This window comes from Crinia signifera, chromosome 3, assembly GCF_055691185.1.
Source record: "Crinia signifera chromosome 3, ASM5569118v1, whole genome shotgun sequence".
Classification (NCBI taxonomy): Eukaryota; Metazoa; Chordata; class Amphibia; order Anura; family Myobatrachidae; genus Crinia; species Crinia signifera.
The window spans coordinates 151,997,777-152,014,935 of NC_139219.1; the positions used below are offsets into that span (position 1 = coordinate 151,997,777).

The 17,159-nt window shown below is 42.5% G+C and overlaps 1 protein-coding gene across 16 annotated transcripts in view; it reads left to right on the plus strand.

Annotated features, from left to right (window-relative positions):
- Positions 1-17,159, plus strand: part of PTPRK (protein tyrosine phosphatase receptor type K) — a 340,426-nt gene that overhangs the window by 89,151 nt on the left and 234,116 nt on the right. The window lies entirely within an intron of this gene.

Sequence of the window (17,159 nt, forward strand, 5' to 3'; positions counted from 1 at the left end):
GTCTTTTATTCATACTTTGTTTAAAACCGTAAGCTTGCAGGCCTTCATCAAAAAACCTCAATATTTGCAGGCTCTAAAGGCCCATACACACTGGGCGACTTTGAGCAGAAAGCCGCTCAAAACTGCCTGTTTGAGCAGCTTTCAGCTGAAAGCCGCCCAGTGTGTATGCCCTAGTGAAGAGCGCTGCTGCGAGCTCCTGCAATATCGCCAGGAAAGTCGCTCATCTGCTGGTAATACCAGCAGATGAGCGGCTTTGAGGACGGCTTTGCATAGCTCTGCGCTAGGTAAAACTATCCTCCCTCCTCCGTCGGCGCCGGGCAGGGGGAAAGCTGCTCAGTGTGTATGCACTGAGCAGCTTTCCCCGCAGCGGTGATTGTCATCATCGCTGTCAATACACGCTGGTCATAGTCGCCCAGTGTGTATGGACCTCTACACTAGCATACATGCTTAAAACACCATTAAATTACATTCACCTTCAGTTGCAGGGGGCAAGATCCATACAAGGGCTGGTTTGTGAGCCACAGCCAATTAGTCCTTGTATAGTTTGAATAAAAGCAGCCATGACCACACTAGGCAATTTTTATACAACGCAGAAAATTATGCCCACACTTATTGCTCATTTTGTACATGGTACAAGCTGTGTGGTAACACTGATACCATTATACAGTATGTATACAAAATAGTCTTTTGTTACCAATGCTAACACTAGTGTACTGTAAAACTCTTAGCATCTTGGAAATACATTTGTGGAGATAAGGCTGGAGGTAGGTGAGATGGGAGGCATGCAGCTAGGATGGGGCCTAGTAGGCTGGAGACACACACAGCAGAAGCATGAGCTAGTGAGACGTCAGATGGAAGCATGCGGCTGGAGAGAAACTATGGGGTAGGAGCCTGAGGCTGGACACACATGGGGGGGACGTAGGCTAGATAGATACTGTAGATGGATATGAGGCATGCTTATTATAAAAACACCTAAAATTAACATTCTGATTTAAAGAAAAAAATGTTTAAATATAGTATGTTAATTTACCCCTGTGTGCGCCTACTTTACCCAGAAGACTGGCTTTTCTCATTTGCTTTTTATGACTGGTGTGTAACTTTTTTTATTCTGGCTTAACAGTCGAGTCAGCTGGGTACACTATTTAAAATGAATAGAAGGTTTTAACAGGTGTCAAATTGACTCTGAACCAGGCAGGTTTCATTTTTTGAAAGCATGAAACAAGATAGTCTGTGTTTTATAAATTATGTATGATTTGTGGTACTGAGACTGCAGCTTATGGGTCATTGTAGATAACGGCACAAGGATGTCATGCTGCTTTCTAGCAACAATCAGTGAATTTCTCATGTGAGATACTACGTTGTCAACTCTGCATGTCTGCCTGAAAATGACCTTTACTGCCAACCGCTACATGTAATAACAGATGTGATCAGGGACGGATACCATTCTTATGTCTATTACATGTTCTGAGGTTTCCACAACCCGAGAATTATGACAATTACATGTATTTCGAACTTGTGAATCAAACCACAAGTGAGAAACTTGGCAATTTAAACACTGGCACTTTATTACCCATGCTCTTCCTTCTATTATCTACCTAGCCCAGGCATGTCCAAACTGTGGCCCTCCAGCTGTTGTGAAACTACACATCCCAGCATGCCTTGCCATAGTTTTAGCATTCCCTAATAGCAAAACTGTGGCAAGGCATGATGAGACTTGTAGTTTCACAACAGCTAGAGGGCCATAGTTTGGACATGCCTGACCTAGCCACTGCCAAAATCAGTTTTTCTTAATTTCTCTATGGCAGGGGGGTGGGGGGGGTTTGGTGAGAGTCTTGGACGGGGTAGGGGATGGAGTGACGTCTGGCATTATTTTCTGAAGTTAATTCTCACCAGGTAGAAGGAATGTGGTGGCTGAGGGATAGACTTATGAAGCAGTGATAAGGGAGGAGATGTGAGTCAGAGGAGGAGTGGCCCATGGCAACCAATCAGTACTGAAGTGACATTTACTATTTGCATAATATTTCTTCCTATGGACACCCTCACCACAGCAATGTCTGCCATCAACAAATTAACCCTCAGACACTGGAGCCAGTTTTTTTTTTTTTTTTATTCTTATTTTGCCCAGAGCTTTTAAGAAGATAATCAATCTGTGCCAATATTTCCCGACAGGAAATGTCAGCATCTACCTTGTCAATGCTGTCGTTAATGACTGCAATGCTGCCATTTGCAACAGCATTGAAGGCGGTCAGATCCGAATTTTTTTTTATATTTTTTTATTAAAGTTGGATTTGTTTGGTTGGATTATCGAATTCACAACTATTTTCACAGATAACATTACTTTCTGACACTCCACTGTCAGTACATTGGATACCAAAATTAGAATGTAAAGAAATTTCATACACTTTTTTTTTTCAACTATTTTAATCAGCTTTTAGGAATAAAATACAGAAATTGATATGTCCATTTGGCCCCCACATTCAGAAGTCCTCTGAACCATTAGCACTGCACTAGACCCTCTCCCGTTGTCAACATAGATTTAAGAAACAGGCTGCCTGTGTCGTAAACGAACGCAAAGCTCCTGACACCACCTCTATCCATGTTGTTGATGCTTGTGAAGGATTTGGTTGGGGTAATTATTTCAGACATGTAGAGACCTTGGCATGATATCCCATTGATTCTTCTAGTTGAAGTAGCTAGTAAAGATTGATTTGTAGCTGAACCATAAGCTTTAAAGTTGATTATTATCCTTCCACTTGTGAGCAAGTTACAGGAGATTTCAGCTGATGTGTGTGTGAGTTTCTAAGAAAAAGAAAATAGCTGTCTATGCTCTCATGTTATTTTTTCTTCATATTCTTTACTGAAAAAGTGATGCTGCCCTGCCCTGCCAAGTTTGGACCTAAACAACTTTCACCAACTTCTAGAAAGTGATTTGTTATTGATAATGTGGAACACAATGTGAATTTAGTGCTGCATGTAGAGTCTCTGGAGAAAATCCACCCAACATTTTCTCATGGACAAACTATGTGACTATGTGGGACAAATAGTGGGAATCCTTGTTCTAACACTGTGGCTTTCAATTGAACCAGTAGGACACAAACATATCAAACCTGGTGGGTTGGTCATTTTTACTTGCACTGTGGACGTGCAAAACAGAATAACAAAGTTTAGCTCTATTGAAGCTGCAAAGTTTATCAGAGTGCTTCTAAATGAATTGCTCCCATCTTGTAGGATAACTTGCACCAAATTGAATGCCCCACAAATCAGACAGGACATGTCATTTTCCGCCCCTCAGTAATGTGGTTTTGCACCTTCTGGCTAGGCTTACTCTGATATCTGACTATTGGTGCATACCGTGCATATCCTATATAGTAATTAGCTGCAATATAGCTTGTATTTCGCACATAAATGAGTATTTGCAACGGTGCATGTGCAAACATCTTTTTAAGGCACATTTGTTATACAGATTGCTGCTGCGAGCAGATCAGACTGTAATAGAAAGGTGGCAAAAGTAATGGATATTCCTGTACGCTCAATGGGAGTTGGCTACTTGTGCAGGCAAAAAAATGAGCCACTCCGTATGCATGCAATAGGAGTGTTGCTGCCATGCTGGCATGTACATTTAGACACAGACACAAGCATAATAAGCCATGGTCCAATGGGCAAACTGTACTTGTCATAGGATTGGTGCAGTGTTTAGTTGCAGTATGCATAGGTGCTAAAAGGTATTGCAGTCTTTACATGGATGAACACAAGGGAAAGCGTTTTTGAATAGTCACAGACAGGCAACCGACAACCTAAGTGCTTTTAGCGCAACTGAGGATCAGCCCCTGTATAGTAATTGTGTAATCCACTGTGTTTCCGGGTGCATAGCTTACAATGAGGTTATGAATTTTGTGATATAAATGTTTTCTGTCTTTGATACTGGATATAGCTAGATGCAATAACAGCAAAGGCATTGTGTAAAGTAGTAATCTGCTACGTTATGGTCTTCTTTGGCTAAAGTGTAGGGTACTGTAACACTGGGTACAATTTGTGATCATTCCAGCTCCACCGTTTTTTTTTTTTTTTGTAAGATACATGGGCAGTATATGCAAACAGCAGATCAATGTAATGAACATTCTATATTATAACACCCAGTTTTTCATACATCAGCATATGTATCCTTGCACTCAGTCCTGCAACGTACAAACAGAAATTGCTCTTGGAAGGTACATTAGCTGTTATGACTGTTTTAAGAATAAACTGCTAACCTTGGCAGTCACCGTATTTGGCGTCTTCATTATCTTGTGTCACAAAAGGCATTTATCTTTCCGAGCGGGAGAAGTTGACTGTTTAGAATTACTTTTTGAAGCTGAATGGTGTTTGTGATTGAAATGTGACATTTGTGACTGCGTATGGATGAAAGCTTCCCATTGCCTTTGCTTTTGTTAGGTTTGCTTTTATTGGAATAGTACATTTAGGGCAACTGTAGGTGTATGTTTTTCAGACATAAACTAGCCTGTAATTCTCCGCTGTGTATTGTAAACATGTGGTGAGGGAGAGATCCACCACGGCCTACAGTAGCACAGCATGGATCAACCTTTAGTGTTTCTTGACCGCGTTATCCCTGTCTTAGCTTGATACAAAGCTTTTTGAAAACTTTATACGTCTGTAAAGAAAAGTGAGAGCTTTTACTTTGAGCTGGATGTTGATGTTAAATGTGTACTGGACAAAAGACAACCAAACCATACACGCCATTAATGGTAACTGCTAGTAAGTGGGTATCTGCGTTGCAGATTTGCTATGGTAAGCTAGGCTTTCTACTTTATTGCCAATGAAAGAATATCTAAGCAGTGACGTCAAAATGTATGTGATGTCTCTAGATATTTTTCTATCTTCCACGTATCTTATTTGTCCGGACAAGGTGTATTTAAAGCGTAATAGTTTTAGAAATTTGTTTTAGAATTTGAGTTGGGTTGAGGCATACAGATGTGCCCTCATACACCTACCCTCAATGTGTCATACAGCATGAGCAAGCCTTGCTGAGCAGTGTAACCGAAAGACTTACTTTTAAATGTACTACATGTCTTATTCGTTCCACAGGAACAGCAAAACACCACTCCATATTGACCAGAGACACCCTGCTGCTACTTTAACTGCATAGGATTTACATGAAACATGGCGTGCATGGTGAAATGGTTCGCATTACTGCCTCACAGCGCTGAGGTCATGGGTTAGATTCCCACCATGGCGCTAACTGTGCAGAGTTTGTATATTCTCCCCATACTTGTGTGGGTTTTCTCCCACAATCCCAAAAATATACTGGTAGGCTAATTGGCTCCCAACAAATTAACCCTAGAATGTCTGTGTGCATGTATGTGTGTTAGGGAACATAGATTGTAAGCTCCACTGGGTCAGGGACTTATGTGAATGTTCCACTATACTCTGTAAAGCGCTGCAGAATATGTGTGCACTATATAAGAAACTGTTAATAAATAAATGCCATGGCTGCTGCATTGTGGCACTTCCTATACAGGTCAGACTTCTTTGCAGACAGAAGTACAAGTGTTGCATATCACGTTATTCAATGCAGTCTCATGAAGAGGAAATGCCTCATTGCGATATGACAAAGATGCTTTTTTGAGTGAAATAGGCAAGCATGCTACCAGTTAAGATTGTTTGGCGCAACTTCGTCAATAATTATACTTAATTTAGCAAGTATAGTATGACGATTATCAAATTTGGCCGACATAGAGGAGCATACAACTTTGCATATGGGCTAATATACTTTTTTTTTGTTCTTTGCATACAGCGTATTATGAGTTGGGTCAGACGGTAAATACATTTTTTTCACATTAGCGATCTGAGGTCCAATACTTAACTCAAGCATTCCCAGTCGGATCATTTTAGGCACTTTTAGCCAGAAGTGCATATACAGTTGGAGCCCCTTTGTTCCTTAGGTCATGGCTCACCATGGCTATCTCATTGTTCTCAGTAACAATGCAATACATAGAACAATACAGTAAGGGATTAGCATAGTAATTCTATTACTCACTTACTCCAATTAACAGGCTAAATGAGGAGGGCTCCATCTGTAATGTGGCCCCAAATCAGTTCTTACATAGATAACCACAAATTGCTTACAATATTCGTATATGTGCATTTGCTGAACTGAGTGCATTACCTGCTGCTACACGTGAAACGAAGCATTGCTTGTCTTTTAAATAAATCACCATGTACACTGTAACACAGTGCTCAAGATGTACCGTCCCCATAAGATTACGAGGTTTTTTTTGACAGTAAGAAAACGGATGTCTTTGCAGGTTTATATAAGTGCAGCTATACCACACACTTACATTACTGACTGCATTCAGGTTTTTTTATTTGCATCCCCACAAGACTTTGAGCAAAAAAAAAAAAAGAAGCCTGGCACTAGCATGGGCTGTAAGTTTTTTTGGGTTCTGTATCAGCTTTTACAACTGCAACTCACACCCTTTGTGGGTAATCGGCAGGAAAAAAGTTTTTTATTTTTTTTATTTGTCAGGTCCAAATATATAACCCTACTATTTATCGTTATTGAAGTCAGAATGTCTAAGCTTCGTCTCTCTTACTGTACACCATTTTGTTTTGCTTCTGATCCCCATAATTAATGTACCGATCACACAATACTAGTCTCCTGCTCAATATTGGAAGTACAGGCACATTTATATTCCTTGGATCACTAATGAATGAAGTCACTTGGAAAACAATTGCTAAGCACAGTATTCCCTGCATTTGAACCAGTGCCAGGATCTGCTGCTTCCTGGCATACTGTTTGCTGTCCATGATGGGCACAGAAGGTGAGGAGTTTGCCAATGTACTTTTGGCTGTAATTACAAACATTAAAGTCACACAGGAAGAATTAGGTGTTGGCAAGTGGTGCTCAGTCTTTGTTTCCTGCTGTCAGATGGCCATTTCAATCGATGCCCTTTTGCTGCTGGTCTATTAATGAATCGCCAAGTATTCGTTGTATGCTGGTTTGAATGCAAGCTGGTAAAATGAGTATTTATGTTCCTATTTTTTTTTTCTGCTTTTTTTATACTATACCATTTTTGCAAACCAAACACTGACCTTTATTAATGGGTGTAAGACTAATTTCACCCAAACGTCAAATTCCCCCATTGTCTTGGTCGTATTTCCCCACTTTTTATCCAGCTCTACGGAGCATCTTGATGAAGTGTTGGCTTCATCTGTTGTGAGACGTTTCCAATGGTAATAGAGCTGTACTAGTCCTTAGTTAGTTTAATACTGAATATTGAGATCTAACTCCCGCTATTACATATTCTATGTAATTGCAGTGAAAGTTCTCATTTCAGTGTAATATCTTTGTGTCCATGAATGACTTAACCACTCGGTTAAATACTTCCTTATGCCTGTGACTGATATAAATGCCGGTAGTAGGTCAGGTGAATAAAGAAGCACATAAGGCTTTATGTAACCAAGACTTCTCTCTTACTTGAGATCTATATAGCAGTATGATAAAAGGAGATTATATGTAACATGCTACCTTATTTAATGGGAATTGTATTACACCTTCTAAAGGGTGCGGCTTCGAGAATCTGATCCAGTACAATCTATAAATAGGCAGGACAGCCTTAAGTATTTCTGGCATGGATTTAGAACCTGCATTCCCAGAAAATCTAGATTACTTGTTTCATGGATTCAGCAAGGTGCTCGAAAAAACATCCATTATAGCTTCTGGTACATGGTGACATGATAGCATCATGCAGCTACTGCAGATTTGTTAATTGCAGCAAATCTCCCATTTCACCACATGCTGTGTGCTGTATTGCATTGAGATCTGGTAACAGTGAAGGCCACTAGGGTACACTGCATTAATTTTATTCATGGCTCAAGCTTAGTTTGTGACATCTTTTATATCTGAATGTAGATGGGTGAACGGGGACCATAAAGAGACTCACATTGCAAACAACCTTTTGTAATAGTAACACAATAAATAAATTGGTATTAAGAAGCCTAATGTGTGCCAACAAGCCATACCTAGGGTTCAACTGCCCCTCAGGGGTACAGCCTAACTGCCTGTGGGCACTCCCCCTACACTATAGATCAAGTTCCAGACTCCCCAAGTAAGTTATATGTTATGCATATGCTGCATTACACTGTATTGGTCTATGGTGTATTTTCCACAGAACATTGCTATTAATCTAGTACATAGCATGCAAGCATTAGCAGTATTTACTATGTATATTTTTCAAGAGGCCCAGACCATGTACTCTGCAATGGTTAGCCAATTCTCTATGGGGCTAGCCACACTACTTCTAGTAGCTGGTCACACCCCTCTCTGGAAGCTCGCCACAATCCTTAGCATGTTCACCTCCTTCCACAATCCTTCGGTGTGCCAATCATGCCAAGCCCAACACTGACAATACCTCAAACCATTACCCCACCATCACAGCTTGATTTATTTTTAATGAGAATCCTTGGCTATTTTTGCGTACACTCATTTCTAATCAAAACCTGTGCAAGGCACAAAAACTGACCAAGCAATTACATTCTACTCTTCAGCTGTCCAGTGTTGGTGAGAGTGTGTTCACCGTAGCTTCATCTTCCTGTTCTTTGTTGCAGGTATAGAAAACCATGTGACCTTCTGCTGCTGTATCCCATTTATTTCAAGGGCCATAGTGCTTGGATTTAGAAATGGTGTTCTACATACCCCTGTTGCTATGTATTGCTGTTTTAGTTAATGTCACCTTCCTGTTGACTTTAGCCAGTCTGGCCACTCTTCTAAGACCGCTCTCATCAATATGGTTTGTTTGCCCAGGGAGCTGCCACTCATTGGATATTTTGAAATCCATTCTCTATAAACTCCAAAGACTGTAATACATAAAAATCCCAAGAGTTCTGCAGTTTCTTGATACTGAAACTGCTGTGTCTGGTGCCTTTCATTTTGGCTTAAATGTATGGTTGAATATTTGGTGTGATTTTTATTTTTTCATTTGACATTGTCCATTGTAAAAATAAAGTTTTCCGCGCCATATATAGTATGTAGACATTAGGTCAACCACTATTGGTCAACGGTCAAAAGGTTGATACAGATGGATCATCCAATTAACAAGCTAAATGAGGAGGGAAGTGAGTAATAGGATTACTATGCTAATCACCTACTGCATCGTTCTATGTATTGTATTGCTGCTGAAAACAATAGGTTAGCCATGGTGAGCCACGACCTAGGATCAAAGTTGATAGGGGTTCTAACTTTACATGAAAAAAGCTGACGTGGGAAAAGGCAGACCTAAGATTCATTATTTATTTTTATTTTTTTCAAACCGACTTGCTCATACCATGCCAATGGTAACCATATAATAGTGTGCCGAGTATGGCTAGCACAGTAAGGGGATGCGGTGCTCTTATACAGTGTCCATATCAACCTATGGTGACACACCAAAAAAACAGGAGAGACTCATCTCTACCCTTACCCACAGTGGCGCCGGAACGGGGGGGGCGAGGGGGCAGCTTGCCCCCCCCAAAATTTCTGTGGCGGCGGCGCTAAGGCAGATGCGGAAGCCAGGGGAAGGAGACGTGACGTCTCCTTCCCCTGACTAGTGAGCGGCTCATGTGGGCGGGGGCTGAAGATGCGGCCAGCGCGCGCCAAGCCCAGCCGCCCTCCCTCCCGCCCGGCGCTGCCCGGCCGTCCTCCCTGCTGCCCGCCCGGCGCTGCCCGGCCGTCCTCCCTGCTGCCCGGCCGCCCTCCCTCCCGCCCGGCGCTGCCCGCCCGCCCTCCCTCCCTCCCGCCCGGCGCTGCCCACCCGCCCGCAGAATCAAGGACCAAAGAGGTGAGCAAAATTGCCAGCAGTGTCCCCATATTGCAAGCAGTGTGCCCTTATTGCCAGCAGTGTGCCCTTATTGCCAGCAGTGTGCCCTTATTGCCAGCATTGTCCCCATATTGCCAGCAGTGTGCCCTTATTGCCAGCATTGTGCCCTTATTGCCAGCATTGTGCCCTTATTGCCAGCAGTGTCCCCGTATTGCCAGCAGTGTGCCCTTATTGCCAGCAGTGTCCCTGTATTGCCAGCAGTGTCCCCGTATTGCCAGCATTGTGCCCGTATTGCCAGCATTGTCCCCATATTGCCAGCATTGTGCCTGTATTGCCTGTATTGCCAGCAGTGTCCCCGTATTGCCAGCATTGTGCCTGTATTGTGCCCGTATTGCCAGCATTGTGCCTGTATTGTGCCCGTATTGCCAGCATTGAGCCCTTATTGCCAGCATTGTGCCCTTATTGCCAGCATTGTGCCCTTATTGCCAGCAGTGTCCCCGTATTGCCAGCAGTGTCCCCGTATTGCCAGCAGTGTCCTCGTATTGCCAGCAGTGTGCCCTTATTGCCAGCATTGTGCCCTTATTGCCAGCAGTGTGCCCTTATTGCCAGCATTGTGCCTGTATTGCCAGCATTGTGCCTGTATTGCCAGCATTGTGCCCTTATTGCCAGCATTGTGCCCTTATTGCCAGCAGTGTCCCCGTATTGCCAGCAGTGTCCCCGTATTGCCAGCAGTGTCCCCGTATTGCCAGCAGTGTTCCCGTATTGCCAGCAGTGTGCCCGTATTGCCAGCAGTGTGCCCGTATTGCCAGCAGTGTGCCCGTATTGCCAGCAGTGTGCCCGTATTGCCAGCAGTGTGCCCGTATTGCCAGCAGTGTGCCCGTATTGCCAGCAGTGTGCCTGTATTGTGCCCGTATTGCCAGCATTGTGCCCGTATTGCCAGCATTGTGCCCGTATTGCCAGCATTGTGCCTGTATTGCCCGTATTGCCAGCAGTGTCCCCGTATTGCCAACATTGTGCCTGTATTGGCAGCATTGTCCCCGTATTGGCAGCATTTTTTGGACATCGACCAAAATCATTTCAAAATTCCGGACTCCATCAAAAATTACTTGCCTACCCCTGGCCTATATTACTGATTAATCGCAGCCGCCCGCCCGCACAGCTGCTTTAGCGCCTCAGCAAGAATTCCTATTCGCAGCCGTCCGCCCACATGGATGACTGCTGCGGGGAGCCGAAGAGGAAGGAGGGACACGCGGGCGTAGAGACCCTCCCCACTTGAAGCAGCCCAGAGCAGAAGCGGTGCATCTGAGTGTGGCAACGCTGCAATAGCAGCGCCCACACTAGAACGCCCCTGCACAGGAGAGAAAGCCAGCGCCAGCCTGACCGATGGCCGGAGGACCAGTCGAGACGGGCAGGAGCCTGCACCTTGTTCCAGGATACAGGTACTCTCCCTTACAAGGGCCCCTGACTGGTGTCCCACGCTCCACTCCCTGCCACCAACGTCTCGCTGTGCTAAAGCTAGGAGCCCACGTTGAATTCCCTGTCCCTACCCTGATGTGTGGCTGGAGCCTCAGGGACTCCCGGAAAAGACCCTCTTTGCCCCATTCATCATTTGCCCGTCTGCCGCTCCGTAGAAGTACAAAGTGTACTTTCCCTGCTAGAACTGAATGCATGTGTCAGCAGGCTCTCAGCATTGCAGCACTCCTGCTCTAGCTCCAGCAGTGACAGTCCCCTCAATCCCCCCGGTGTATAATGCCCACGTGTATATGCCGCTGCCCTGTGCATAATGCCCATGCGTAAATGCAGCTGCCTTGTGTATAATGCCCACGCATATATGCCGCTGCCCTGTGTATAATGCCCATGCATATATGCCGCTGCCCTGTGTATAATGCCCACGTGTATATGCCGCTGCCAGTGTGTATAGTGCCCGGGGGTAACATATAGCAATTTAGGGGGCGCCAAAATGAGATTATATCTTGCCCCCCCCAACCTAAAAACGTTCCAGCGCCCCTGCTTACCCATGTAGTCCTTTTGACCATTTCAACCTAATTCATGTCTACATTTTATTTTTTATGTTGACCTTATGGATGCCAACCTTTTTTTGTGTGAACCTTTTGATTGTCGACCTAATGACCCATACCCCCATATATATTGGTGAGTGCTGTAGTATAGGCTGGGAACAGACCTTGTTGGAGCCGTTGACACTGTACATACTCCTAGATAAGTGTGTGTGCCTGTTGCCCTGCGTTGTTTCACTCCTGATAAGGATCTGAGTGTAAATTGGAATGTCTTATTCACACCCATAGATGGAAGACATTGTTCTGAATTGTCAGGGAAAAAAGAGCAATACCTGCAAATAGACCTGTCTTGTTTATCTGACATTTCCCAGGACAAGGCGCTCAGCAATGGTTTCAAATCTTTATTTCATTAACTGTAGCTACACGCTGACTTTTTCTATTATAGAACGGTAACATTAGGGCCTTGTACTCTCAGATGTGCTTAACATGCATTTTTAACAAGTTAAACGCATCTTAAATGTGGGCACAATATTGTTGGACCAAATTAGACCTAACTTGCTTTATTTGTGAGAGTGAGATGTCAACACGATTGATAACTTACAGTCCTCTCAATGGGAGCTCATTGCAAACACAGTAAAGTGCTCATGTGTTTCCACAAGCTTTCAGTTCAGCAAGCAGATGTACTGTAAAGGTAAGGCTAAAAAGAACTGAAACAGTCTCCATTGATAATCTATATATAATGTTCCTTTTTATCGGCATTTCTAACATGCATATAATAAAAATACTATCTGTAAGTCTAAAATGGATACAGAAAGGAAACCAAATTATGGATGTTTAAATGAATGTGAATTTTAATTAAAATTGTCATGACAAAAGCAAATGTATTGTTTTACCTCCATGGGGGATATTTACTAAAGATCAATTTTTATCAATTAAAATAGATACCAATCAATCTAAATTAATGTGTTTCAGGGGCCAATACACATTTACAAACACTACTCGCCACGCTTCGGGTTTGCGGTACGCGTCCTCCAAATTTTTTCATACCCCCCCTATCCACGTCGGCAGGGAGTTTATTCATATAGTGTGGCGAGCCCGAAGCGTGGTGAGCTTATGCGGAATATGAGCACGAAGCGTGGCAAGCGAACGCGAAATACATGTTAAGTAATCCGCGGCTGCTCGCCACGCTTCGGGCTCGTATTCCGCGTCGCCTCGCTGCGCTCGGCACACTATATAAAATCAGCTCCGCGCCGACGTGGATAGTGGGGGTATAAAAAAATTCTGAGGACGCGTACAGCCGCCCCTCGTGGGCTCACTCTGCTCGCCACGCTTAGGGTTGGCGTTGATGGTGGGGTGGCGTTAATAAGGAGGGGGCATAAACCTAATGGGGGGACCCTGGGGGGCATTTAATATTGCCCCTAATGTGAAATCGGGTGTCAGGGACCATTTGGAACCATTTAACATTGATTCCTATGGCAAAATCGCGTTGATCGCATCGCATGTTGCTTTCTCTAATATTGGTACTGTATGTTGAAATGATCTTGCTAAAACTAAACCTCTTAGGTAAGACTATATCGTAGGGAAGTAGTGGCCTGTTTTTTTTATTGTAGCCTTATGCACATCACTTCAAAAACAACAATTCCTCATATAATGTTTGATATTGGGCTATCAATCTGTTGATTTGCTTCGCAGCCGAACTTGCCCAGTTTGGTCTGTATTCCTCTATACCTGTGAATGGCCCATTATACATTTAAACCAATCTTTTTGATACTATTTTATGTAACGGCGTATTTATCCATTCCTCAAATGATAGTTTGGTCGGCAGGTAGGAAAACAGATGTGTTGGGTGCTGATTAAAAGATTGGCAGTCAGTATATTTACACCATATTGTTGACCGGGTCAACAGGCACTAAAGGTCGACATGGAAATGAAAAACACAAGTTTTTTTTTTTGTCATTGCCTAAACTTAACCATATGTAAGCGATATTGTTCAAAACATGTACTGTTTTTATTTCTTTATTTACAGTTTTTTGTATAATGCAGCAGATTCTGTTGTACTTTACAATTGTAGACAGTGATAGAACAAACTAGATAAAAACTGAAAGACTATACCCTTGTGGTTTTGTGTCACTTGCCACTCTGCAGGCAATGGGCTTCCTCTACTACTGCATTCGGCACAGATTACTATTCCCAATCATATATATGTAGTCCATGAAGATAGTAAAGTGCTGGGAACCCCCCCCCCCCGAAAAAAAAACCCCATCTATCGACCGTTGTCATGTTGACCTTTTGTACCAGTTGACCTAATGCATCGTGAGCTGTTGACTGTCGATCTGTCATCAGGAACCAAATACATTAAATAATGGAATACAGATAAACACAGATGGTTTTGTAGCAGCTACAAACAGAATACAACTGTCTATTTGCTAGTAATTAAAGTTCTGACCTGTTATAGTGGGCTACTGTGCTAGATACACTTATTGCATGCCATACATCTGATCTGATAAGCGGACATTGATGATCAGAAATCTCTTAGGGATTTTTGTTTTTCTTTCTTGTGGAATTTCCCCAACTGGCCCAGATCCTCTTTTGGCTTAATCTTCAATACTTGCTAGATATAAAGACCCCCTAAGATGGCAAATATGTACCCATACACCTACATACCTGGCATTACACGTTATATCATTAGTTTTCAATAGAAATGGTCTGTCACCCTGCAGTAGAATGAGGGGAACAAAAACTGCTACTCTGCTAAAAACAAATAATATTAGGATTAGAATTTGTGAGAGTGGTGCAGCAGCATAGTACAATGGGCTTTCCCTTTTTTTTAATGAACTCAGCAGAGTTGTCTCATAGCTTTATTTGCAATCTAGTCATCCCGCTAAGATATTAATGGAGTGATTAAGGTTTGTGATGTGGAACCATAGGCAACACTTTACCTAAAATGCTCTGTTGCGTTAAGTGGCTGTAACGTTTTGATTAAGAAAATACGAGTCGCTTTATTGGCCACTCGGTGTGCAAAATATTCATAGGCTCTGCAAAATTACTGCTAAATATCTAGAAATAAACCAGGATAGAAATAAAATTCTGCACTCAAAGGTCATCGTTAACAGCCAAATCATTATGTAACTAACCCAATCTGTTCACGAATAGAGCCTCAGATGTTTAATAATCAATGATAAGTATGTGCTTCTGGCACTGCATCTTTGTTGATTAGATTAAATAGAATTCACTTTCTAAACATATTCTTGAGCGTAGGAGTGGTGGGTGTATGCTGTGTACGCCTGAGAAAAGGGTATTGCCTTGTACTGAATATTTCCACATTATATATGAGACACACAGTTATATCTTTTGGCTCACCTGTATAGTAATTCTTTTTGTACCTGTGCACGTTTCATATTAACTTCAGCATTCAGTCTTCTACTTCACACCTAAGGAAAAACAAAAGCTCACCCATCACTGCTCGGAAAAGAAATTGGCTATTGCCTGAATAATTTTTCTTCTAGAAAGGGGTTTGACTTCACTATTACCTATGTGGATTCACACAGTAAGGGTATAACGGATCAAAGCGATCTAGATCGATCATGTTCCGGTTGACCACCTTTAGTCAATCCCGTCCAGTTAGATGCCTGAAGATAGTTGACCGCGTCTAGATCATCAGTAACGACCGTGCTAGAACAACTGGAACCTGGTGAATTGTAACATGATCAATATATATATATTTTTTTTTTTGGTGCTAAATGTCAGAGGTCTCCTTGGACACAATGTGCACAGTGTTCCCTCGCATGGTTCGCTGCACTCACAATGCTTCGGACACGGTGCCTCGCTAAGCTCGGCACACTATTATAAGCTAACTCTGTCGACTTGGATAGTAAAGTATGAACCAAGTTGACGTGAAAAACTCTTCATGTCGACCATGTGACCGTCTACCATGCTCCGGTTGCTCTAATGCTGGCATCTAACTTCTGTTACTGTTGATTTAGACGCGGTCGACTCTCTTTAGGCTCTAACCCTAAATCTTTTTTTCTATTTGTGTGGGGGGGTGGGGGTGGGGGGTTTGATTCAAGCCGATAACGATGGTAATGTCACTTGAGTATTTATAAGCATTTATGTGTATAATTCAGTAGTACATATGAAAGCCGAGTGTCCTCATTATCCCTCTGAATGTAGCAGCTGTATACTAAGAGAAAAGGAAAGTTCTGTCCTGTAAGGTGTAAGGTATCAGTTTCACTAGTGAATTAATCCAGCTTTTATGTGTTCCCTTGCTCTGAAGTGAAGCTGTATCCAGAGCTGTAACTGCTGATTGATGACATGAAGAAGGTGCATACAGGCTGCTCATGTTAGCTTGGTAGAAAGTGCCAAACGGCCTAGATTGATGTGCGGAGAGAGTAATTGCCCCCTTCCCTGTGTCACAGCAGAAACTCCTTGCTTTTTTATGTTTTATACACCATATACCCGTCTTATTGACAGTTCTTGGGATAGCTGAAGCTCGGAATATCTGCTGTGGTTTGCTGTCACTTGTCATTGTATATGTTTTTACCTGTTAACAACAATGATAACTTATAAGCAGTTGTGATGTCTGGATTGGATTGTGGCAGTTTTGCAATCAAGAATGCATAGTGTTAGCTGCAGTATTTCTTTTCTTCTGCAACTGAGTGTGTGTATATATCATTACACAAACCGTGTGTGGTATTTAATTAGACAGTTGAATCCAGTGAGTTGCCGACTGTATATGGACTATGAATATGAAAACCTGAGTGTTTTTGGGAAGGCATCGGGGTGTAGTATATCGATGTTTGTGGGGGTGCTGACACAGCCGACACAAATTTTTTCACAGATATATATATATATATGTGTGTGTGTATATTGTGCTATTAATTTGTTTGTAGAATTTAAGATACAGCTATATTTTAAAGGGCCAATTTTATTACAGTTGATATCAGTCTAAACATTCTGCAATGTTCGGTGGCGAATATATTCGCCTCTTATGGTCAGCTGAATGCTAGTTTTTATTTGCGCCTCTCAAGCAGTTTGCAGGAAAACTAATTATGTTACAGGGTACATAACGCTTTTTTATAACCGTACTGCACGACAGAGATGCTAATTGAACTGTTCCATAAATGTTTGTACTGATTTTCCATCTCCTGTACTGTATGGTGACTGTGGCTTAAATCTCTCAGAACGTGTCTCTACAAAGCACGGTAATATCCCAAAGTGAATAATAGTTCTCAGATTACTGCAGCTGAATCTCCTTGGGAATAAAAATGCCTGGTCTGTGGATCATTTTTTCTATATATGTAGTAGAAAGAGGATTACATCCCTGCACATCGGGAAGCTTTATTAAAGTGATACA